Consider the following 24221-nt stretch of genomic DNA (forward strand, 5'->3'; position numbering starts at 1 on the left):
ATCATGGCCATTCTGACTGGTGTGAGGTGATACCTCATTGTAGTTTTGATTTGCATTTCTCTAATGATTAGTGATGTTGAGCATCCTTTCATGTGTTTGTCAAAGCAAGCCAAATTAATCATCCCTGTGTTGGTACTTACTACTCTGTGGCTCCTTTACTATAGCATAACCAGCAATAGCATTTGTGTATTTGTCTTACCCACTACTTTGTGAGCTCCTCAGACACTGTAAGCCTCTTAGATGTGTCTGACTCATCTTGGTACTGGTGGTGCTTAAGTATATATCACATTACAGGTATTTAAGAAACATTCAATTGATGGAATAAATAAATGAAGTAATTTATGAGAAAGGAGAATACTTGAAGGGATGTAGGGTATGTGTGTATGTCTGTGTCTGTATGTGTGTCTGTGTGCATGTGTTATGTGTATATATATTTGTATTTATATCCATAGTCATAGTGTGGAAAGATACATATCTAGATGCTAAGAAATAGGAAGATTTCTCAAATAAACTATAAGAAGATTTTTGTGATTGAGATGGCTTACAAATCACTTTAAATCTCTTCTTTTTATGATTATAGTTTTATTATAATGAAAGGATCCAAATTAGAACCAAAGGAAGAGATACGTATGGAAGAATTTAGAACTGAGAGGGTTCCAAATGTAAACTTTTGTGTCGTCAAGAATGTGTTTCCCTCCTGGCATCAATGTGTGGTAATACGCAGAATATTGCCAGCCCAAGAAGCTCATCCACATGCTTGGTACAGTCAAGAAAAAGCAAGAATTCATTTCTTTATTTGAATGTAGTAATAAAGCACTGGCACATCACTTGTGTGTTAAGATACTTGCAGACATTTTATCTTTAGTTAGGTCTTAGCAAGGTTTTTCTAAAAGGCAACTGATTTGCACTCCTCAAGATTTCATGTGAAAAATATTTTTTAAAAAGAGATTAAAAGATTTAATGTTGTTTCAAATGCCTTACTGAGAATCTATGAGAATGATATTTAATAAGGATACAAGTACTTAACTTAAAGCTTGCACCCCGTAAACCAATTTCTAAACCTCAAAAATGCCTGTTGTATTTTAAGATCATTGAAGGTTCAAAGTATAACCTTTTCAAAATTATACAATTACATCAGGTATCAAGTGGAAAATACTCAGTTCTGTCTCTTTTTTTCAATAAATCAAATTCCCATAAATATTTTCAAGCAAATAATCAGTTTCTAAAGACAGCTGGTTCTACCTGGTATCTTCTCTACGTAAATAAGTTCTTTCTTGCTTCCCTAGAATTATGAAAATTTGATGATTTAAATACATTCTTGCAGTCAAGATGTGTTTTTAAATAATGTTTAGTTTTTCTCTAAGTTTGTAAGAGTTACAAAAATGCTCATTGTAGAGATTTTGAAAAACAAGGAATTTTCTTCAGAAGAAAATAAAAATGATCCCAAATTCAGTAGCCCAAGATAATTATCACTGATATTTTATTATAATAACATTTCATTAGAAAAATAATATAAATAGAAAATTTAGAAATAAAGAAACAAAAAATAAAATAAAATATAATTTTTCTATATTAGATTTTTCTATGTATGTATGTTATCTTACAATTTGGACAGTAGTATATATTTTTAAATAGAATTTAGGTTACTCCCAGTTTTTTGAGATTGTAATTAATACTGCAATGGACTTTGTATGTAAGTATTTGTCTGAATTTTTAATTACTTTTTTTTAACAGATGTGTAGAAGAAAACAAATAGATCAAAAAAGCACTTACTTTTGAAAACTCTTAACACGTGTTGCAAAGATACTTTCCGAAAACTTGCCACCATGAAACCTCCTACCTGCAATAGATAAGAGCATCTGTTTCCCATCTCCTTCATAATATCCAGTAATATTATTTTTGTCTCTGCTAATATGACAGGCCAAAGTTATTTCTGAATGGTTTTGTGATTTCTTTGATTATGAAGTGAAATTAGGCATTTTTCACATGCTAATTGGCCATTTGTTTTTCATTTATTGTGAATTGAGCTCCTTGAGGACAGAGGTGTTTGTCCCAAGATCCCCCATGTCTGCCGCATTATAATCACTCAATAACTGCTGTAGAAAGGATGGTATTTTCATATACTTTGACCGTTTGTTACATTGGTTTTTAATGTTTTTCTTGCTGACTTCTAAAACCCATTTACATCCTAAATGTTTATTGCAATTATTTTCCCCCAATTTCTCATTTTCCTTTTAATCTTGTTTATGGTGTTCTTTGGTGAACCATCTTTCACTTTTATGTAGTCACCCATTGGCCTTTTTACTTTCTTTTATTCTATTTCTATTTACACTCTGTAAGTGATTTCTTCTGTTGCTTTTATGCTTTATGAACTCCTTTTCACTTCTGAGATGATTTTCAGTGTAAACATAATTCACCATTATTGTTGGGTGGGGGAGGGTATTTATTACTTCTGTTAATGTGTTCTTTTTAAGTGGTAGAGGCTTTTTTTAAAATTTTTCTTTTATTTGAGTATAGTTTATTTAAAATGTTGTGTTGTGAAACTATTATAATAGTTTCAGGTATACAGCAAAGTGGATCAGTTATACATATACATATATCCACTCTTTTTTAGATTCTTTTCCCATGTAGGTCATTACAGAGTATTGAGTAGAGTTCCCTGTGCTATACAGTAGGTCCTTATTAGTTATCTATTTTACAACTGTTAACATGCTTAATTTCCACAAAGAGATTCAGTGTCTCATAAGAATAACTTGAAGACTAACTGGTGTGTTCTGCCAGTCCCTAAGACGTGAGAATGTGAGACTTTGGAGAGGATACATTTTTTCTTACAAGGATGCTTAATTTGGGGATAATCCTCTGAGCCTATAAGATTTAATGTGCACTTTTCTGGGTAGGATCTGTGATTCCAGAATGCTTAAGAATCGTTAGAAGTTCTTCAAAGAATGTTCGTGTCTGAGACCAACAGGATTCCCCAATCTTTAAACTTTAATAACTTTTCTTCAAATCCAGAGTTTGACATCCCATGAAAAGGAAGACTAGGCTAAAGCAGCACTCCCCAACCTTTTTAGCACCAGGGACCAGTTTTGTGGAGGACAATTTTTCCAGGGACCGGCGGCCAGGCGGATGGTTTTTGGATGATTCAAGCACATTACATTTATTGTGCACTTTATATCTGTTATTATTACATTGTAATATATAATGAAAAAATCATACAACTCACCATAATGCAGAATCAGTGGGAGCCCTGAGCTTGTTTTCACTTGCCACTCACTGTTAGGGTTTTGATATGGCTGCAAGCAATCGATTGTGATCTCTGTGCAGTCAGACCTCGCTGCTAATGATAATCTGTATTTGCAGCCGCTCCCCAGCGCTAGCATCACAGCCTCAGCTCCACCTCAGATCATCAGGCATTAGATGCTCATAAGGAGAGTGCAGACTAGATCTCTCACATGTGCAGTTCACAGTAGGGTTTGCGCTCCTATGAGAATCGAATGCCGCCGCTGATCTGACAGGAGGTGGAGCTCAGGCGGTAATGCGAGTGATGGGGAGCAGCAGTAAGTACAGATGAAGCTTCACTTGCTCGCCCACCACTCACCTCCTGCTGTGCAGCCGGGTTCCTAACAGGCCATGGACCGCTACCGGTCCATGGCCCAGGGGCTGGGGACCCCTGGGCTAAAGAATAGTGACTGAAGATTTTAAGCTGAAGAATAACTTCGGCACAAACTTTTCTGAAGTTGCTGTCATGATGGACCCAAACTTTACCAGTGATAACTTAGAACATTGGGGGCCAGCCTTACATAGATGCCAGCCCATGTGAATGTCACTGAAAATTCAATAGATCCTATGTCTGTCTTTTCACATAATCTAGACTTTGAAAATTTCTCAACTGGACAAGACCTTACAAGCATATAAACCTTTCAACCCTACATCAGCATCCTCTCCAAAATATCTCTCCAACAGCAATCACCAAGTCTATGACTAAACATTTCTAGCGAGGGGGAACTCTTTGCTTCTTAAGACAATTCATTGCAGAATTTCTCCCTCCGGCCCTTATTTCATGAAGATCTAAGTTTTCCATTTATCTTACTGAAACAATGGAGACCAGGTAATCAGATACACCTGCAGGAAATCTGCTGAAACAACTTTTCAGCCTTCTTAAATGGATGAGCTGAGACATAATCAAAACAGCATGTCATTGCTCTTACAGATTCTTGCTGAAAGGTTTATGAAACAGTGTGAGATTTTGAATACAGAGCGCTCCTGAAAAATGAAGGCAGAATTTAAGATGAAGGCAGAATTTAAGTTACAAAAAGCATGTAGTAAAGTATGAGCTGTATGAGTGTTTAGACCCCCTAACTTGGGGAAACAAGTATAGTAGCTAATTTCTGTGTAGGTGATCACTAAGGTATAAGATAACGCTATTTCCACAAATGTGGCTAGTCATTTTAACAAAGCTAAGCAAATGGGCAGAGAGATTCTCTTTTTTGACTTGGGGAAATGTCCCAATGCCAACACAAGCAAATGTCTAAATACTCCCAAGACCGTGACTGAGAAAAAAGACAGTCGTCTAAATTCCTAGAGAGCAATGGAAGGGGGTGGGGCATGCAGAACTGAGCGTGCAGTTATCTTCTAGTACAAACGTGCATATGGATGCAAAAACACATATGAAATAACTTCAATCTCTTTAAATACTTATTTTAAAATAATCTCCTTGTTTTTTGTCAAAAATTAGCATAGAGACTAGATACAGGAATTAGTCTGTTAATTTCTACATCACTCACAGCAATAAAGAGAGGATAAACCAATCAGAAACCTCATAGGGGAGGCAGTGCTGAATTAGGGTGAACTTACTACCATCTCTGGGTCCCTACAGAAAAGAACTCTGCTCTAGTTAAACACTTCTCTGAGTCTTGTGCTTTGCTTTAAAGTATTTTTATAAAGGGTTTTGGTGTACAGACTTTTTAACGCTTACCTGTTTATTTAGGATATGTACTAATAGTGTTTTTCAAGCTACAGGTCACACATAACCAGATAGCCATGCAACCAGGTCAGCAGCTCTTGACCAGTTGTTTTTCCTCTTTTTTTCCCCTTGGTTACTAGAAAACAGCACAGTTGTATATACATGTGTGTGTGCTGTGCCCACATGCATACAGCAGTGTGTGATATAAAATGTATTTTTTATTCTAGGCCAAGAGCAAATATATTTGAAAGACATTCTTTTATAGATTAAATAGAGAATAGATAGATAGATGATACATAATGATAGATTCTCATTTATTTAAGAAAAGATTTTGTCCCTATCACCAAAACCCAATGTATTATACATTTTTTTTTTTGCTTGTTGACTTGTCTCCTTGTTCAACATGATGCTTTTTCTTTTTTCACTAAAATTTCTTCCTTAATTAAGAGAGGTATCAGTTTCCAAGTACTAGGATGTGTATTTGTACCTGAGCTCTGTGTTGTGCTGTGAAAGCCTATACATTGTCTTTTGTTCTTGGCATATTGTCATATGCCCATTGATAGGCATCCAAAGTTCTATGGAAAATGTGGGTTCAACTTTGAGGACCTTGGCCTCTTTCTCCTCCAATGTAGTATGTTTCAAAATAAGAAACCAACTCTTGGGGCAAGTCATCGTCATCTGTCAGCTTCAGTGAAGCCATTAATAACGTCACTAACCTGAAGAAATGCTAACTCATTTCAACCAGTTGAAACCAAACTGTCAAACCAAAAACTGTCAACGGTTATTTCACCTTTCACAGCAAAATTGACTTACAGCCAATTAGTTATGTGGCAAAAATGTTTGCAGCAAAGATGTCTAAAACAAAGCTGCTTACAGCAAAAATACAGGACCTGAAGCCCTGCACCCCCCCATCTTCTTTGTGTAATATCACATACTGTGTCAACAATAAATCCCAGCCTATCACTGCCATGCATCTGATTGTGCAGTCTCATGGTAAGTTACGAACTTTATTGAATAACTGTAAGACTCATCAAGTACAGCTAACTCCATCCTGCGGACTAGTCCAAATGAAGCTGGAAGTTTTCCTCAAATCACATAGACACTCTGACAATTCCTAAGAGATTTGGGGGGGCGGGCAGAGTGTGATCACTTGACTGTATGGTAGTATGCTTACGGAACACAATTAAACACACACAGCATTTTTCTGTAATTCCTTCGATTGCGATGGACCTTAAAGGCTACAACCAACCCCACTAACTAAACAAAAGAAAGAGCTTATTAATTGGGTGTCATGGGAATGGGATTGCTCCTACTTCCTATAGTCGTAGACCCAAAGTCCTGTTCCCCCACCACCAAAGTAATGAGGAACAGATCTAGGTGCTCATAGATAGGCCCTGCAGATAAGCACCCAATAAAACTGTAGAGCCAGGCGAAAACAGAAGGAAGACACAGACATTATGGGGGGTAAATACTGGGAAAAGATTGCACTTAGAAAAGTTGATAAGAAGTGAAAAATAAGCGAAGGGTATAAAGAAAATGTAGGTACCAATGACCTGCATTTCAAGCCAGTCCCTAGATCTTGGATGAATCTTTGGAAAAATATTAAGCTCTGGTGGTTATCTTCTCAGACAAAGCAAATCGTTTCCAAACCAGTTTCCAGTAATTCACTGGTTACGATAAAAAGACTTTTCAAGTAACAAATGGGGAGAATAAAGTTATGTGTTGCAGTGGCCATTTTTACTTAATTTATCATTCAGTTCTGTCAAATATCTGGTCAATTTAGTCAAAGGTAAAATAAACAAGTAGTTATTTGGCTTAACTAATTAGTCAGGCCAGTTTAAATGGCTGATTCCTTTGTTCTACATAGAGCTGCCTTTCAGCCTCCTCCAAAAAATGTGAAAGAAAGGGTTCAATTTCATAGCATTTATCTCTGATGTTAATGTATTAGGTCCAGTTCTACCAGAGCGGGAGCAGGGATATGTGGTGTTTGCTCAATTTTTTCAGGACCAATATATGGGATAAAACAGAAAAAGGAATAGTCCAGAAAGGAGAGATTTCCATAGAAAACAGTACTAGAGGCAGAAGGGACCAGCAGGCAGGGCTGCCCAGTCAGTTATGAGGACTTCAAAGTTGTGTTTGTGGGTCTCCAAGGATGCACTGGAGTTTCTTCTCTCCTGAACCGTTGCAGCAGATGAATAAGAAGGACTAATTCATAAACCAGTGAGTCATGTCATGCTTTGAATCATATAAAGAGAGAAACTCCAAGAAAAGATTAGATTTTGGGTACGTGAGAGGGCTTGCATTTTGTAACTAAAGGAAATATAACTGTCCCACGATGGTGAAACAGAACATCCTGGTTACCATATCCAAATCTATTTCCCAAATTCTTGAGGTGGCCAACATCCTTGATTCAACACTTCTGGGTAAAAATGTATTATGTCTCAGTCACCATTAAGTCTACCTCCTTGAGCACTTCTCATCTACAAGAAATACAGAGCCGTCATGCCCTAGTCCATCATCAGAGCACTCTCCCAACACACTCTGCTCACATGCCTCACCCGTGGATCTTTGGATGCTCAACTAGGACGCCTCATCTCTTCTTACCTCCCGGTAGTAAGTATGTCTAGAATTAGCAGCGGCAGCTCAGCATCGGGGTTCCAACAGCAGCAGCTGCAGTAGCAGTAACAGGGGTGGCAGCTGATCTCTGGGTAACATGACCTTTTCTGACCTGCTTCTCCATCCTTCTAACTTGGAATTGTAGCCAACTCCCTGAATTAATTCCTTTCTACTTGAAGTACCTAAAGTGGTTTCTGTTTTCCTGACTGGACCTAAGTAATACAGGCAATATTTACCCTCATTGCTCATCTTCCCCCATTTATTCCTCATATTTTATTAATTTACAAAGTAAATGTTTAGTTCAAATTGATAGGACTTCTAAGAAATTTTTATAGAATCAGGGACAGGCACATTTCCTTAAGCTTGCCCATATTATATCACTTCCCAATCCTTTCTCCGAGGAAAATTTGGCATCTGAGTACAAGTGTTCATATTTCCCATTATATGCAACAGTATGACAGGAAGAACTTGTTGGTGGCAAATTAATGAATTATTCTTCATGCTAACTTTTTTCCACTAAAAGAAAGATATTCAATCACTTCAAAGGAGCCACTTAGAGTACCATTAAGATCTTGAACATTTTTTCCACATGACATAGCATGGTAGTTCTGACTAAAGAAAGAGAAAAGAGAAGAATACCCATGCTGAATGCTTAATGCTAAGCATCTTCTACTCATGATGATTTAGAAGGATTCTTTTTCCAGCAGAGCAAAACTTTATCTTACAAATGTATCTAAACACACCATCCTGATTACATAGCCTAAGTCTTAAATACTATAAGAAACAAATCATTTTTACAAGAAACTTTAACCAAATAAATTATTCCTTAGTTTTATAACTCTCAGATAGCTATCATATTGCACATTTATACCCAAGTAGATTCAATTGATGGGTCTGAAAATTGACTAGTCTGTTTTGATCTTCTGATGATAGGATAGCCACTTAACAAAGTAAGACCTTTATTTTTTTACCAACCCAATATCTTCCAAAGAACCTACAAAGGGACCAGCTGGCAGAAAGAGGCAGGAGTGTTTGAAGATTAATTCTTCTGAATCAATTTAGAACGCTAACTTGGAAGTGTGGCAAAATCAGACGGTGTGAATGAACATTAAATGAAATATGGTATTAAGTTATCTCTGAGACACATGTGGGCCCTGAAACTATTGAAACCAAGTCTAAATGTGTTTGGAGTTGAGCATGAAACGTTCAGTTGGTAAATCTAATACTACAAAAAAAAATTTTTTTTAAGTCAGTGCTACATTTTCCAAAGGCATCTTTTTGCCTGCCTCGTTTTAAAATACAGCAACTCACAGTACTGTTGCCTGAGGAATCAGAGATTATGTTACGACTTTGAGAACGAATTAATGCCTTTCTTTGAACTGTCAGATATATTTGAAAGCAATCCGTTAGAGCATGGTGACAGAATCATGGTCTCATTCTCTGTAAGCGCCAGTTAGTTGCACTGTTTCATGGCAGTGGGCTGCTCTCAAACCCCAAACAACCATGCTGCAAATATATTCTATCAGTCCAAAGAAAACGAAAGAATCAATGAATTATGGCATTTTAGAACTTCATTGGGCCTCAGAAATCTCTTCAAGATATTACAATATTTATCCAAAGGTTTATCCAAAGATTTATCCACATTGATGAGTTGAGCAGTCAGGACCAGAACCCAAAAGTCCCGACTCAGTTCATTCTGCCTCAAGCATGTGGATAAAGATCTTGGGAACATGCTAACAGACACAGAAAACTCTCTCAGAGCATGTTCTGCTCAAGAGTCAGTTGATCACACACCCTCGTCATTCACCCTTCCTAGGTCTTTGGAATGTACCCTGACAACAAATTCTGAGTTGTGATTGAAAGTCAGTCTGAAAGACACTGGATTCTGGATTTTACTTGTGAATTCATTTTCAAGAGGAATAAATGCCTTCAGCTCTCTGCCTATTTTTAAGAGAATTATCACAGAGCTTTTATCCAGGTAGAGTTTATCAAAGCTAGTAATGCCACAGTAAATTAATAAATAGCAAAGGTGATGAATAAAATTCAAGTGAACACAATTTTATATAACAATGTTCTAGTAAATGTAGTTTCTTATAACAAACATTCTCGTCTAAAGGTTATATGTCAACAGTTTGGAGAACTATTTAAAAATCTTTGTTACAAGAAAGCTCTTTCGTCTGATTATAAAAGAAGTTTAGAGAGAAATATAACTTTATAGTGATGGGATACAAATAAATATTGATCACATTTAAACTTTTTAGTGACAAGTGTGCAAAAATCACTAATATTGTTCTTATCTGACAATATATTATGGCTAACTGTGTGCTTGTTCTCCCAACAAGCCCACAGTCTCATTTGTCTGAGGTTCTTCACTTACGGCCATTAACTAAGGATCTTCGTTTCTGCTCTAAGATATTTTCTAGACAAGGCTGGGGTAAAGTATACGAGGCTTATAATTTTATATTTCCACATCTCTTTTCTTCCATTTTCACTTTTCCAGGTCATCATCAGCCCATGACGTGGACATGGGAAGGAGGCTGTAGGAACAAACTCCCCCGAGCATCTCCCCACTCTGGAGCACAACCTGCTCCAGAAGGAAAAATCTATTCTCCCACCGCAGTCAGGTTAATCCTCAAAAGCCACATCACAGCCCCACTCACCCCTTTGGTCTTTTCACTTGTCCAAATTCTGCCTTTCTCTCCAGAATGAGTCAGTGAAGTCTGTCTTTACTCCTCAGTGATAACTCCCTCCACTGACTTTTCCCATCATTTACTGTCTGTATGGCTTGCATAGCTTTGTATGCCACTTTGGGTTGTTATTTGTCATCACTCATATTCATATTCCCAGAATCTTATTTTATACTTTGACACTTGCACAGTGCCTTGCTCATAGCGGGCAATTAATAAATTACTTGCTGATTTCGGCAGTCGGTTGGTAAAAACATGAGCTTTGGGGTCAGGTGGATTGTTATAAACCCTAGCTCTACCCTTCTGAGTCACAGTTCTCCTCTATAAAATGGAGGTAATAATACCTACCCTGACGGTTGATGTAAAAAAAAAAAAAAAGCGAGAGAAATATTAAAGTGACTATAACAATCGCTGACTTATACTTAGTCTAGCTCAATAGCCGTAGCTCTTATAATTAACAAAAAGGGGAGTAACATTATTAATCACCATATTGTTACAAACATTATCAATTAGTCACTAATAACAATAAACCAGAGCTTGAATCTCTCTAACTCTATTTCCACTATCTAATATTTATGTTCTTGTCAAAACAAAATGTTGAACTTTTCAAGCTTGATCAGCCAATATCTGTATATATGTACTGTATGAAACCTATAAAACAAGGATTTTAAATATTTTTATTTGCCCTGCTACTTTTGTTTGATTCTTCCATTTTTCATGGGCTTACTTTATTTTTCTGCAGCAAAGTGACATGTGACTATAGCTTAACAGTTGTTCTACCTTTGATATGCCAAGTTGTAGTAGGGGCATTTTTAATCATGGTTTTAACACCTACATGACATTTCAGTAAGGCAAGAGAAGGTCATCGATTTTTCAAGACGGAATTTTATTTTGCCTTCAAAAGTTGGCAGATCAAGTGATCTATTGCCAGTGACCTTTATAAATGAAAAATAAAAATTAGACAACTTCTGGAATCTTTTGATCCAGAAAAATGGCAGACAGACCTTATGACAACTGAGGCATTCAAAAAGCAGTTGGTCTATCAGCAAAGCTCCCAAGCACATGTTTCCTGTAGGGACAAAATACATTTTATAGATACTTCCACTTATCAGGTTTCCAAACATCTCAAATCAATTGCTGTGACTGTCGAAATCTTAGTAAACCCATCGGCTCACATGCAGGATCTCACCGTAGCCCTAACCACTCTCCTTGACTGCCTTCCAGCCATTCATGGTATGAACATCTCTCCACTCAGGATGTCCTCCCTGACCTCACTGTCCTCTCTTAACACTCATCCCAAGTGAGCCCATCATTCAGCACTCCTCTCCCCCAGTCTAATAGGTCTGCATTTGGTTATAGAGCACCAGACTATACAATGAATTTCAGAGTGTCCCAAGATTTCCCAACCAAGTATCATCTGGGTAGTATATAAATAAATAGTAGGTAGGAAGGTAGATGGATAGATAGATAGATAGATAGATAGACAGATAGATGCCCAGGATGTTTTCTTTAAGATTCTGGTTTAGAAGTCCTGGGGATAGCCTTGGGACTCTTGCATTTAACCAGACCTCAGGTAATATTTATGATCATATGCCTGATTTAAGGGCATCATCTTAGTTTGCAAATCCCAAACTCCCAGACTGTGGGTTATAGCCCACAAGGTGGTTTTCAAAAGCGTGAACTGAACATCTTTAAGTAGGACACACACTCACCAGTTCCCTCAGACCTCACCCCTTGCTAGTATTATTCCTTGGGGCTTCACCTTTGTAAGTCACATATCTGTCATCTGAAGGCATCCGAGTTTGTGAATTCTGCTTTAGTTATTATCTATACCGATGTTTCCTCTTTTGCATAAAATTTTTCTTTAAGAATACATAGAATAGAAAAAATAGAATCTTCTCTTTTTGCAGTACACTCAGAATTCAAGGAAGTTTTTCGCTTTGTTTTGCTTTATTTGGGGTTTTGTGCTGTTGTTGTTGTTGTTGTTTAAAGATTAACCCTCCCTAAACAGACTATTCGAGACTCTGGGGAACACTGAAGGCAGGCTGACAGACACAGGACTCTGATTTCACCTTGACCCGGGGCTAGAGCAAGCTGATCTTCAGCTCTACAGTGTGAAGTCCCACTGGCTTGAAATATACAGGCATTGTTCTCTGAAAGCAAAGAAGATGACACAGCAGCTATGCCGAAGTGTTAGCATCCTGCTGAGACATTTCACCTCTGCACTCATTTGGAGTATTTACTCTGGGAAAAAGTGCTCTCCACTTTCTCTACCTTAGTGGAGCTTCTGGGTAATCCCCTAGCCCGGCACAGGCCTCCAACCATTGGCCCCGGTGTTACACACAGCCATTTCTCCGACAAGAGAGTTACAGGATCATGCTCACTTTTTTTTTCTCCCCTTAACAATGCTATTTTATAGGGTTCAGAAAAGAATAACCAAAAAAAAGAGGAAGAAGCTCCAGGAGGAATATATTGAGGTTGGAATATATGTTCCATTCCAGCATGAGAGATTTTAGTTAATCAGAGAAAAGTTGCCAGCTGAAAGTAAATGGTTTCACAATTTCTCCTCTCCCAGAACTCTCCAAGAGAAAGGCAAAGTGCCCTAGGTTTCGGTTGTTTCAGACTTTTGTCTACCCCAAAGTAGCAGCAGAATGGAGAAGCTGTGTCCTGAATACTTCCAACAAACATGCCCTGAGTCTTGACTCCATGGCAAGGACCGTTCTAAGCACTGGAATCCAAAGATAAATAAGTCACTGCTCTCAAAGTCAAAAGGGGACATAAAAATCAATCAATCGATTAATCAGCCAGTGCTATACACTGGAGATAAATTCAAGGTGATTTGGGCCACAGAAGATAAATGCTACTTCTACCTGAGGGTAAGAACAGAAAAGTCATCAGCAAAGACTGCAATATTTCAACTAGCATTTGAGAATTCACCATAGCTCCTCTCCTCAGCTCAGTGCAGTGCAAATGGGCAGGGAAAAAAAACAAAAAAAACAAAAACAGCTCCCATCTTCTCCATGGGGAGGGAATTCAGATAACATTCCAACTTTTCCAAGGGTTGCAGAAAAGACTGGCTTCTTTCCCATCTGTCTCAGAGCACTTTCGAGACCCAACATACTCTAGACTCCTGGGGGCTACTAAGAATAAGGGTGGCAGTTTATACCAAGACACATTATTACCAAATTGTCAAAAGTCAAAGAACAAGAGAGAATTTTGAAATCACCAAGAGAAAAGCTCCTGCACAAAGGAATCCTCATAAGATTATCAGTGGAATTTTCAAAAGAAACCTTTCAGGCTATAAATTTTGAAGATTTCACAGAGGGAGGGAGCTTCTAGGTCAGCTGTGGTCACAGATCCAGGACATTTTGTGAGTATATTTGCCCGGACCAGATGAGCCCCTGAACCAGGCCACCTATAAACAGCTCTAGGCCTTCAGGTTAAAGGAGTCCATATTAACTTACACTGATCTAGGTCATATAGTAGCTCAGTTGTAGAAAGCAGACCCAGGACCCCCGCAGGATGGTTAGAGGCAAAGATATATGTTCAGAAGGTTTTAAATAAGAATTCCAGGATGTGGATGATGTGGAAATTGAACCATGTGAATAACAGTGGTTTCTGCATCTGTCACTAAGTTTCTTGGGAGTGTATGCTAGGACTTAAGGGCCCAATTAAATAACACCCTTTTGTCAAATTTGGAACCAACTGAGAAAAAAGAACCAAGAGACAGACAGATGGAAATTAAAATGTCAGTTTTACTTCTAGTAAAGCTGATTGCAGACCATGGCTTTAAATCAGTGATCTTCACGGCTATCCTGATACTACCTTCAGAAACATTCTTACCTACCCCATCATAGGTTGAACTGGAAACCACAGGCCACCCTTTCTATGCCAAACTGGCCCAGTAATCTTTCCACATCCCCAGGACAAGCCCAAATATACCCTCTATGCAGGCCACTAGTTTTGAGGGCACTCAGGAGGTCTGAAGGGAACAGTTTTCATTTCTTCCCCTGGACTCACCAATCAGATAAGTCACTGGCCCTGCTGCAGAAAGGAGCAGCTGAGGGTGCTGTCATGGAAGCTCCCTGAGGCAATGGAGTGTCAGTGACCACTCCTCTGTTGACTGCTGTGGGGGGAGGTGGATGGGAGGGCATGTTTCCTACAATATGCAACAGGGAGTCTTGCCAGGCCTTCATGGCCAGGATTTGGCTCTCTCGACCTAATCAGATGGATCCCATTTTACCACGAATAAGGACAGGCAAATGGTTGGCCAACTGAGAAAGCTTCTTAAGATAGAGAGGAACCTATTGTTATATCAGTGCATTAGTCTGTATCATAAATGGGTATTTGGCTTAGAGAACACCAGAAGTGGAGCCAAAGGGAAGTGGGGTTTGGGATATAAAAGGTCTTCTAGGGCTTCCCTGGTGGCGCAGTGGTTGGGAGTCCGCCTGCCGATGCAGGGGACACGGGTTCGTGCCCCGGTCCGGGAAGATCCCACATGCCGCGGAGCGGCTGGGCCCATGAGCCATGGCCGCTGAGCCTGCGTGTCCGGAGCCTGTGCCCCGCAGCGGGAGAGGCCACAACAGTGAGAGGCCCGCGTATCGCAAAAAAAGAAAAAAAAAAAGGTCTTCTAGACAACCACAGGCCAGTGAAACAGCTGATACTTCATCAGTAGGTCCACAGGGGGAACATCTGAGAAGAGAATGGAGGAACCACAAGAAGCACCAAACGTCCTCTGTGTCCCCTGCCATCCCCACCTCAGCATAGCACCAACCAGGCATGAACTGCTAGGCTTTTTCACAGGGGGCTGAACTGCCCTCCAACCCCTCCTCACTACATTGTCATTATGGGACAGTGTGTTTGTGTGAATGCCTGCTCAGGGTGGCAGTATTGCTGTGTGCTGGAAAGAAGCCTGTCCCCTCTGTGGGAGCCGGCTTTGTGCAAGGAGTTAGCCACAAATCGAGACAGAGCAAGAAAATTAATAGGGGAACAGTGCTAACAAAGTCCTTATCAGAAATCAAACGTTACAAGTTTGAACAATTTCTTGTTTCTATAAGAAATGTTTCTACACTTCTACTCACCGATCACCCATCAGCTCCCAGGAGGACCTAAACTGCAGCAAAAAATGAACTGGATGCAGGAGATTGCCCTCTGTGGATAATGACGGTCATGGCCTGCCACTACTCTGCTTACTGTTGAGGTCGGTGGGCTGCCAGAAGTGTCACATGTAGGGAATTCATCCAGCCCAGGTCCTGGGCCACAGTGAAAGAAGACCCAGCTCACAAAGTTGTGGCTTGTCTTTTCCAATATCACTTGACCGCCAATAACTAACTTGCTTTCCTCTTCAAGGAAGTACTCAACTTTCCCCAGTAGGGCATCCTGTGTTGCACATACGGTCCACTTTCCTGCTTCCTCAGCATCAGTGAATCCTGAGCATGATCCCAGCTGGGACTGGGCTTCCCATCAGCCTGGGCCAGGGCTTATGTCCACGAGGGTTTAATCCTCAGTCTTTGGGGAGGATTTCCAGCATACAGGAAGAATGGAGCAGCCACCAGCTATTTCAGCTTGCCCAAGACTAATATGGTTGGTCAAACATTTCTTTTAGAGAATAATCAGTTTTTATTTTGCAACTGCTAATTTTAGGATCAGGAATAGTCTCTGATTACTCTTATTACAGTAATTTCCATGGGTTCTCATGGGCTAGAACACAAACAGAAAAGAATTTTCCGTAGGGTTTCCAACTTTTTGTTTTGTTAAATAAGAACATTTTTTAAAAATAGTTGCCATTCTCCTATCACTATATTTTGTGAAACAAAGGACATTTAATCAAAATCACAGAATAATGGATACTTCTTTACACTGACTAAATTTAGCCTTATGGGAAAAAAATCAATATTTTCTATAGTTGCTAAATTTTACTGAGAGTCAATGAAAACTTTGTTATAGTCTGGTTTTAGTGAACCACTGCTCAACATTAGGCTGCAGGCACACAGATAATACAGGATACAAATGATTATTTAAACATAGGAGAGGGACTTCCCTGGTGGTCCAGTGGTTAAGACTCCGTGCTTCCAATGCAAGGGGTGTGGGTTCGATCCCTGGTCGGGGAACTAAGATCCCATATGCCGTGCAGTGTGGCCAAAAAAAGTATTTAAATAAATAAATTAAATAAAATAAACATAGGAGGAAGCCTGACTAGTAATGTACATTTTTACTCAGACAAGTTATTTACAAAACCTAGATTCATATCAAAATACTTATGAAGCAATTTCTCTTCCACTAGTGGCTTTCTCAGAAAAAAAAATTGTGATTTTTATAAAAAAGAAAAATGGTATATGTACAAGAGTACAAATTCAAATAAAAGTTAAAAGCCAATTTTAATGCTGGGCATCAAGATAAACAGCATGCATAAAATCTAAAAGGCACAGTTGGCAGAAAAATGTTTTTCATTATAAAGGCAATGTTTTTCCAGTGGGTAGAACCAGGTTTTGGCTAGCAACATTTTCAGTCAATTAGAATATAGAAGCCGCAAACAAATAGAGGAAAAATGCCAGCATGGTCTTTTTCAGAAAGCATGTTTTAAGAGCCTGTACAACTTGAAGTTTATTTATCTCAGTGACTATATTCTCCTCTGACCTCCCAATTACTCCACTCTCCCTGACAACAACACCCAACTATCATCTCCCAAAAGAAATTAATCTGTGGTGAAGGATGAATCACAGTTGTATCATTAAGACCATGGCCTCGTTCCCAGGATATTAGCACTGCAAAACAATAAAACAGTGACTGATTCAAAAACATTCACTGGGAGGCCCTTTTTTTTAAGTTTTGAAAGATGGAGAGTTTTACTTTTAAACTCAGAAGCAAATTATTAGAATCAATGGTGTTGCATATATACATTCAGTCAATAAATGTTGTTAATAGGCATTGTGAGGCATTCAAAAATGAATAAGACACAGTCTCAACCCTCTAAGAACTCAAATATAGTAGTTAAATGATACACATTCCTCCTCGGAGGCCATCAAAGTAGGCCCAGTGCTGAGCTACCCCGCAAGCAGATTAGGCCTGTACTGAGGACAGTGACAAAGAAAAACCACCAATAAAATGAAGCTTTTAAATGTCATCTTTCATTTTATCTAGCGTTTTACTCTCAAACAATTTAGAAAGAAGTTATCTTACTATCAGCATGTCTATAAATTTTGCTCAATATTCTGTAATGGGAAAAGAATTTCAAAAAGAATAGATATATGTAAATGGATAACTGAATCACTTTGCTTTACACCTGAAACTAATACAACATTGTTATTCAACTATTCTCCAATATAAAATAAAAAAATTTTTAATGTCAAAAACATTAAAAAAAAAGAATACAGTGAAGAAAAGGGGGGAAAGGGACTCACCTGATAAACTAGGTGATCAAGGTCAATACCAACAGTTATAAATCACATTGATAGCATGCATCCTTGATATAAGGTGATGAAAGGGGCACTTTATCTCTGTGAACTTCCTCCGCCAAACTCATAACTCCAGTTTAATCACAAGAAGAATATCAGATTCCAATAGAGAGGCATCCTACAATGTATATTGACCAGTACTCCTCAACATCGTCAAGGTCATCAAAAACAAGAAAAATGTGAGACACTATCACAACCAAGAGAAGCTTAGGGAGACTTAACAAGTATATGTAATGTGGTCCTGGGTCCAGGATCCTAGATGGGACCCTGGAACAGGAAAAAGGACATTAGGTAAAAACTAATGAAATCTGATTAAATGTGGACAGTATATCACTATATCAATTATGTTCAATGTATGGATATTTGCACAACGTGTCTATATTGTAATGTAACAGTGTATAATATTTTACACAGTGTATCAACATAATGTAACACTATATCAATATTGGCTCAATGTATCTCTATTGTAGTGATGTATTAATGTTGGTTCATTAATTGTGGCAAGTGTATCACGCTGATGCAAGATGTTAATAGGGAAACTCTGGGGGGGAAGGAGGGATATGTGCGAACTCTCTGTACTATCTGCTCAACTTTTCTGTGAGAGAGTAATTTCACACTGAGGTGTTACTGGTCACTAAAGCCTTAAAGAGTTAGGTAAAAAAACCAACAGACGTTATTAAATTACTTTCCCACCTGTGTGCCCCCTGCCAGGGCAAGCCTGCATTGGAATTGGTCACTGAATCTAAACTTCTGTAGGAGTGGAGAAAGCAGTTTATGGCACAGCATACTGACCCTAGGGAGGGTCCAGCTGGGGCTGCGCAGTTTGAAGGTTTTGAGGGAATGTGGACATGGGGGAAGGGAGAGAGAAGACCAAGAAATGTAGGCAGCTAATTATCTCAAAACTGCCTGGGGCAACCAATGTGAGATTCCTCTGGTTTTAAAGGTACTTAAAATACTAACAAAAGCTAAGGTAAAAGCACAAATAATCATTTAAAAAGAGCAAACAGTCTCCCTCCTGTGGGTCAGGGGAAGCCTTCATTCTCCAACCACTCTCCGATCACCTCTGCCTGCTTACTCTCCTCTGCTTCCACCCCGATGCAGAGGCAGTTCTCTGTGCTCTCCCTGACACTGTGTTCTGGACAGCCACCTTTTGTTGCAACTGCCAATTTTGCAATCTTGCAATAATCAAGAGAAAAACAAAAACCTCCAGGGTTATAGTTCTTCTACTTAGCAATAAAGCCCAAGTCACTGAGTCAGGAAAATTCAACAAATATACCTTAGACACTATTTTCAAACATTGCTTAATGCTATGGAAGACACAAAGGCAGGAAAAGCACAGCTTGTGCCCTCACGCTCACCATTTACTGAAAGGGGTGAGTTGACCTCAAAGAAGACTTGGTGTTATGAATCTAAGGAACTGTGGAAATTAAGACGCCATTAACAGAAACACGAAGGTTGTGAATAGGGTTAGTTTCAGGAAGAGGGTATTTTGGGTGTCCTGGATTGCAAGCTCAGGAAAGAGGTTAAGATTAGAACTATCGATGTGGAAGTTTTGCCAGATACCTTGTTTGCCCCTCCAGATCCAGTCCCCACCCTTTTCCACCCTGCGACTTGCTCCAGGATCCCAACCTGTGCAGATGAACATGGGCCATGGTACCCTCTGGCTTCCCCTTGGGCTCTGTCAGCAGGAGACTAAAAAGAGGGAGAGTGAGGTCAGGGTGTTTATTCCCCAGGTTCCCTCTCTGTGAGGTTATCTCAGGCCGGCCATGTCATGCCCCTCACAGAAGGTCTTCACTCCTCCATACTCCCCTCTTTCTTTCTGAGTTCCAATAACCTCTCCCACCCCTCTCCCTTCAGGCTTAAGGGGTTACCGCTACATATATGCTAGCTCCATATTCCTGTACCATCCCTTGAGGTTCCCCTAGACTCCACTCACCCGTATATAATGAGCTCTAGTAAACTCTCCTAGATTTATCCTAATTTGAGTATGCCTTTGGTTTTCCCTTGGGACTCGGACAGAATCAGGAGTCCCTGAATAAATAATACTTTCCCCCAGAAAGGGAGAACGCAGAAAAGAAGTATCAGAGAAAATACTGCATGGGAATCCTTTGTACTTAAGAGGGGAAAAAAAAAAGCCACCGCAAAGGAAACCAACTGTGAGAGAGGATTAAAGAGTAAAGGACAGGTCAAGTGGTGTGTAGACGCAGGCCAGTCCCCATCCTGGCCCAGTCATTGAAAAAGACATGATGATAACAGTCATAAGAAAGAGAGTGAAGATAAAGATGGCTCCTTTGAGCCTGGGTGCATGGATCTCTGTCTTTCCAAGTCATACCTACTCTATTTTCTCTTAGGTGTCACTAAGCAAAGACTTAGTGGCTGAGTGCACCCTCACCGATCATCAGCCACCAGTCCTGCCAGTCACCACCCACCCACCAGGCACACCAGTCAACTACCCTTCATCTTGCCGTCCTACGTCCTACCCTCCAATAGTGACCCCGACGCTGCTGTTGGATGGAAGGGCTTATTCCCCAGCTGCTGAGAGTCCTGACAGCTGAAAGACGTCAGCTGACAGCCCTCTGTGGAATCTTCTATGCAATCATCATTACCAAAAGATTGCTAGACCAGTGAGAGAATGCTTCAATGTTCTATGTGACGGTTCTGTCTATGAATTGATTTTTCAGTCTAAGTGCATGGGATTTGGTAAATAGAAGTTGATGCCCCAAAGTTGCATTAAACACATATTTTCCAGTTGTTTGCTAAGCCATACAGCAGGAATCTGGGCTTTCATTGCTACAAGTTGTTCAACTAGAAATGTAAAATGAGTCATTAACGGAATATATGACCTCAATCTATGTCTTCATAAAAGAAGGATTTCTATTTCTAATCCAGATAATTTCTACACCTGCCAAAGACCAAATACCCCTAAAAACTCTCCCTGGTTTCTCAAAATAAATACTGACCTAATGATAACGCATGGGAAAATTTTGGTTTCTATGACATGATATGGTTTGGTTTCTATGACTGACATCAGACAAAAAGTAATCAAAAGTTTTTAAAGTCTTTAATTTATTTATTTACCCTTAAACAAATCATGCATGAGTTAACCTGAAAAATTCTTACCACTTATTAAGTACCCACTCCAAGCCAGGGAGCATCTAGGCATCTTATATTATGCAATGCATTCATTCAAAAATATCAATAGTTATTACTTGTTAATCCTCATAAAAACACTTTCAGGTGAATAATTTTCCATTGTTCATTTATTTGTGCCCTCAGTAAATATTTATTGATTGCCTACTGTATGTAAAACTCTGTGCTAGGGACTGGGATACACAAGATGAACAAAAACACACACAACCCCTATATACGTGGAGCCTATGGCTTAGTGAAAGAGACCAACACTATTAAATATCACACAGTTAACTGTATAGCTGTGATAAATGATATGAAAGAAAAGTATATCTTGCTGAGAGATGAAGAAAATCGGAGTCTGAGAGATTAAGCGATGTCTGGCATCCTGCCCCCTTTGGTGCGTGACCTGCTTCATAGCATTATGGTTGTCGCTGGGCTTCCCAAGCTGCCCGCTCTCACCACCAGCAGCCCGCTGTCCCCTCTGTGGGAGGACAGCCACCCAGAGCTGCTCTGCACACACTGGGACCCAAGCCACCAGCTCATCAGCCTTGCTTCTGGAACATGATTAAGTTGGAGAGAGTGTCATCTAACTCTCAGGGCACGAAATCTGGCACCAGGACAATAATCTAAATAACACTGGCTTGGAGCTTATTTTGAAACAACCCTGCCACGCTGAGAATCACAGAAGCACATTACATTAACCCTTTCAAAGCAGTCATCACTTTATGGCTTACATTATAGCAGTCTGTATCCATGTCAACCTATTCATCTTTAGAGCCCCATCGAGAGAAACAGTAAGCTAAATAAGTCTCTGTTGGTAGAAAGGAAAAGAGAGAGCAAGAGGGAGAGAGGGAGAGAGAAAAAGGAGGAAGGGGGAGGGAGGGAGGGAGGGAGGGAGGGAATGAAAGAAATCAACCTATGCTAATATTCCCACAATTATAGACAAAAGAACAAAAAATGTAGTATAACAGGGAGGATAATTTTCAGGAAAAAAATCAGCAAAATCAAATAATATCGATATTTCTACTCTGACACAAAGTCATAAACCTAATTAAAATATAATTAATGTGCAATAGATGGTATGAGTCCTAACTATACACACGCAGATATATTCCTCCATTGGACATCAACACCTTTGCAACCGGTATGTGTGAAAAATGTAATAATCAGGTTGATTTTGTAAGTGTTCCAGCATTTCTCAAAAATAAAACCTTTTCAGATTTGCCAGGTAAGTTACACATCTTATTTAATCCGAATTATTAGGCTAGATACTATCTTTTATGTGTCAAGTTGCCTAGTTTGATTGTGACACTAAACAGATATGTTATCAGGGCCGAATTATTCATTGTGCAAAGCACGTGTGCTGTACTGGGCACCTGTTACAAAGCATCCTGCCACATCCCAGACCTGGCAAATGGGGGATCAGGCAAACGATGACTCTGAGAGCACGGTAATGTACCCTGCATATCGTTAGAATATCATAATATAGGAATGTTACACTTGTTATATAAAAACATTAAATTATGATGAATTCCACAAAAAATAGGAAGAAAGATCAGCACCTCCTCTGAGTAGCCCAAGTTCCTGATTTGTTCGTGGGAACATTTCTCAATGTATAAACTTGGGAATGATAACTACAAGCTTCCTTCGGGTAACCTTAAAGACAAAATATGAAGACTCTAAATATCTAGCAAGAGGTTCTATCACTTTCTGATTTTAAAAAATTTCTTGGTAGTTGCCCTGTGAGGAATAGTAGAGGAATCATCACTGAATTATTTTGACTCACATCCATTTGAAACTACAGGTTATAAATTGGTGTCAGGCTATGACGACCTTGCCATCTGTTCTAATCACTCATGGAAGAATTAAAAAGGCAATTATAAGATTGTTACCTTAATGAATAGATCAATAGGAAAGAAAAAAGGAATCTTGCCTTAGGAAATCTTCTTCTAGCAAATTATGATTTGAAACGTGATACCAACGTTGTAACTCTTTATAATTTTCTTACATTTGTTCAAGCCTTTATTTGTAAGTCAGGTTTTGATTTAGTAGGCAGCAGAAAAAATAGGCTTTGGTATATAAAAGTCAAAAACAACAACTATGACAAAAAATTCCCATGACATAATACAAGCCCTTCTTAAGCTGCTCGAACCATTGATCTGATCAAGGCTACAACACGGCAACCCAACCCAGAAGAAGGCCCCTTGGCTGCTGCTCCATGGAAGCTAACTCTAACTCTGTGAGGGGGAAGGGACCCTCTCAAGAAGACACCTCGGGTGGAAATCTTTCTTTCCCCAAGGAAGTCTTTCCTTCTTTAGCTTCTCCCTGAAGAACACAGTGTTAAGAAGGACTCTGAAGCCTCATGTCAGCTTGGAGAGAGTGTCATAATTAATTGTCACTGTCTTCCTTGGTCATGAAATGCCAAGAATGTGTCAAATATGAGTTCTGCTCATTATGTCATTTCTGATCTTTTTGCAGAGTAGCTCTTCTGTCCTTTGATGACTTAACCCTCTGAGGTAACACATTCTTGTCTTAGATAAGAATCATTTGTGAAGGAAGTTTATCATTTCCTTGGTCCCTACTCTTAAAGTTTACTTTGGCAATCATAGAGAAGAAAAAAAAAAAAAAAAAGCCCTTCCCATTAATTGCTCTAAGCTTTAAAAGTGGGATAAAACCTAGTAATATCTCTTAATTAGGAAAAATGTCATAAAAGCTGAGAAACTCCATCCATTGTCTGAAGTAAAGCAAAAAGGGAAATATGCATGATACCCATATACTTACCTCAATTAATCTTCATAATAATTCTTCAAAGAAGTTATTATCCTCATTTTACAGATGAAGAAACAGAGGCTCAGAGATATTGAATAAATTCTTTAATGTCTCAGGGCTAAAGTATCAGCCTAGGTCCATTTGTCCCCAAATTACAGATGCTTGAGTGAGTCACACACAAGATTTGGGGGATATCTTTGGCAACACTACAGCCTATGGAAGCCGGTTTACCAGTGCTAGTATCGTGGTACAAGTTTTAGAAGTATTCCTTTCACCGGTCCAGATGAACTAAATGCCTTCTCCTTAGGTCTTTCCACATTTTTCTTTTCACTCTTTACCTAGCTAAGTCCTACTAGCCCTTTATGACTCAGATTAAATTAGCCTCTCCTCCAGAAAGTCGTTCCCAAGTTTCCAAAAATGCACCCCTAAAACCCAGTAGTTACCTCTGTCACCATTTTGATAATTGCCTTTTCTATATTCTTCATTATACTATAAACTCCTGAGGGCAGGTCCATGTCTTCTTTACCTTTGCATCTTCAGTACCTAACACGATGCCTAGCCCATAAAAGGCACTCAATATTCGCTGAAGGTAATTAAGAA

At 39.2% G+C, this 24221-nt stretch overlaps 1 long non-coding RNA gene across 3 annotated transcripts in view; it reads right to left on the reverse strand.

The window, feature by feature from the left end:
• The window catches only part of LOC102976558 (uncharacterized), a 269687-nt gene that overhangs the window by 208931 nt on the left and 36535 nt on the right, over nt 1–24221 (reverse strand). For 2 of the 3 annotated variants that reach the window (XR_008618392.1, XR_008618394.1), the window contains exon 2: nt 1774–1840. The exons of the other annotated variant lie outside the window; for it this stretch is intronic. This is a non-coding gene — a long non-coding RNA (uncharacterized lncRNA). The remainder of the gene's footprint in view (nt 1–1773; nt 1841–24221) is intronic. 3 annotated transcript variants of the gene reach the window in all.

The sequence above is a fragment of the Physeter macrocephalus genome, chromosome 10 (genome assembly GCF_002837175.3).
Source record: "Physeter macrocephalus isolate SW-GA chromosome 10, ASM283717v5, whole genome shotgun sequence".
NCBI classification, from domain to species: domain Eukaryota; kingdom Metazoa; phylum Chordata; class Mammalia; order Artiodactyla; family Physeteridae; genus Physeter; species Physeter macrocephalus.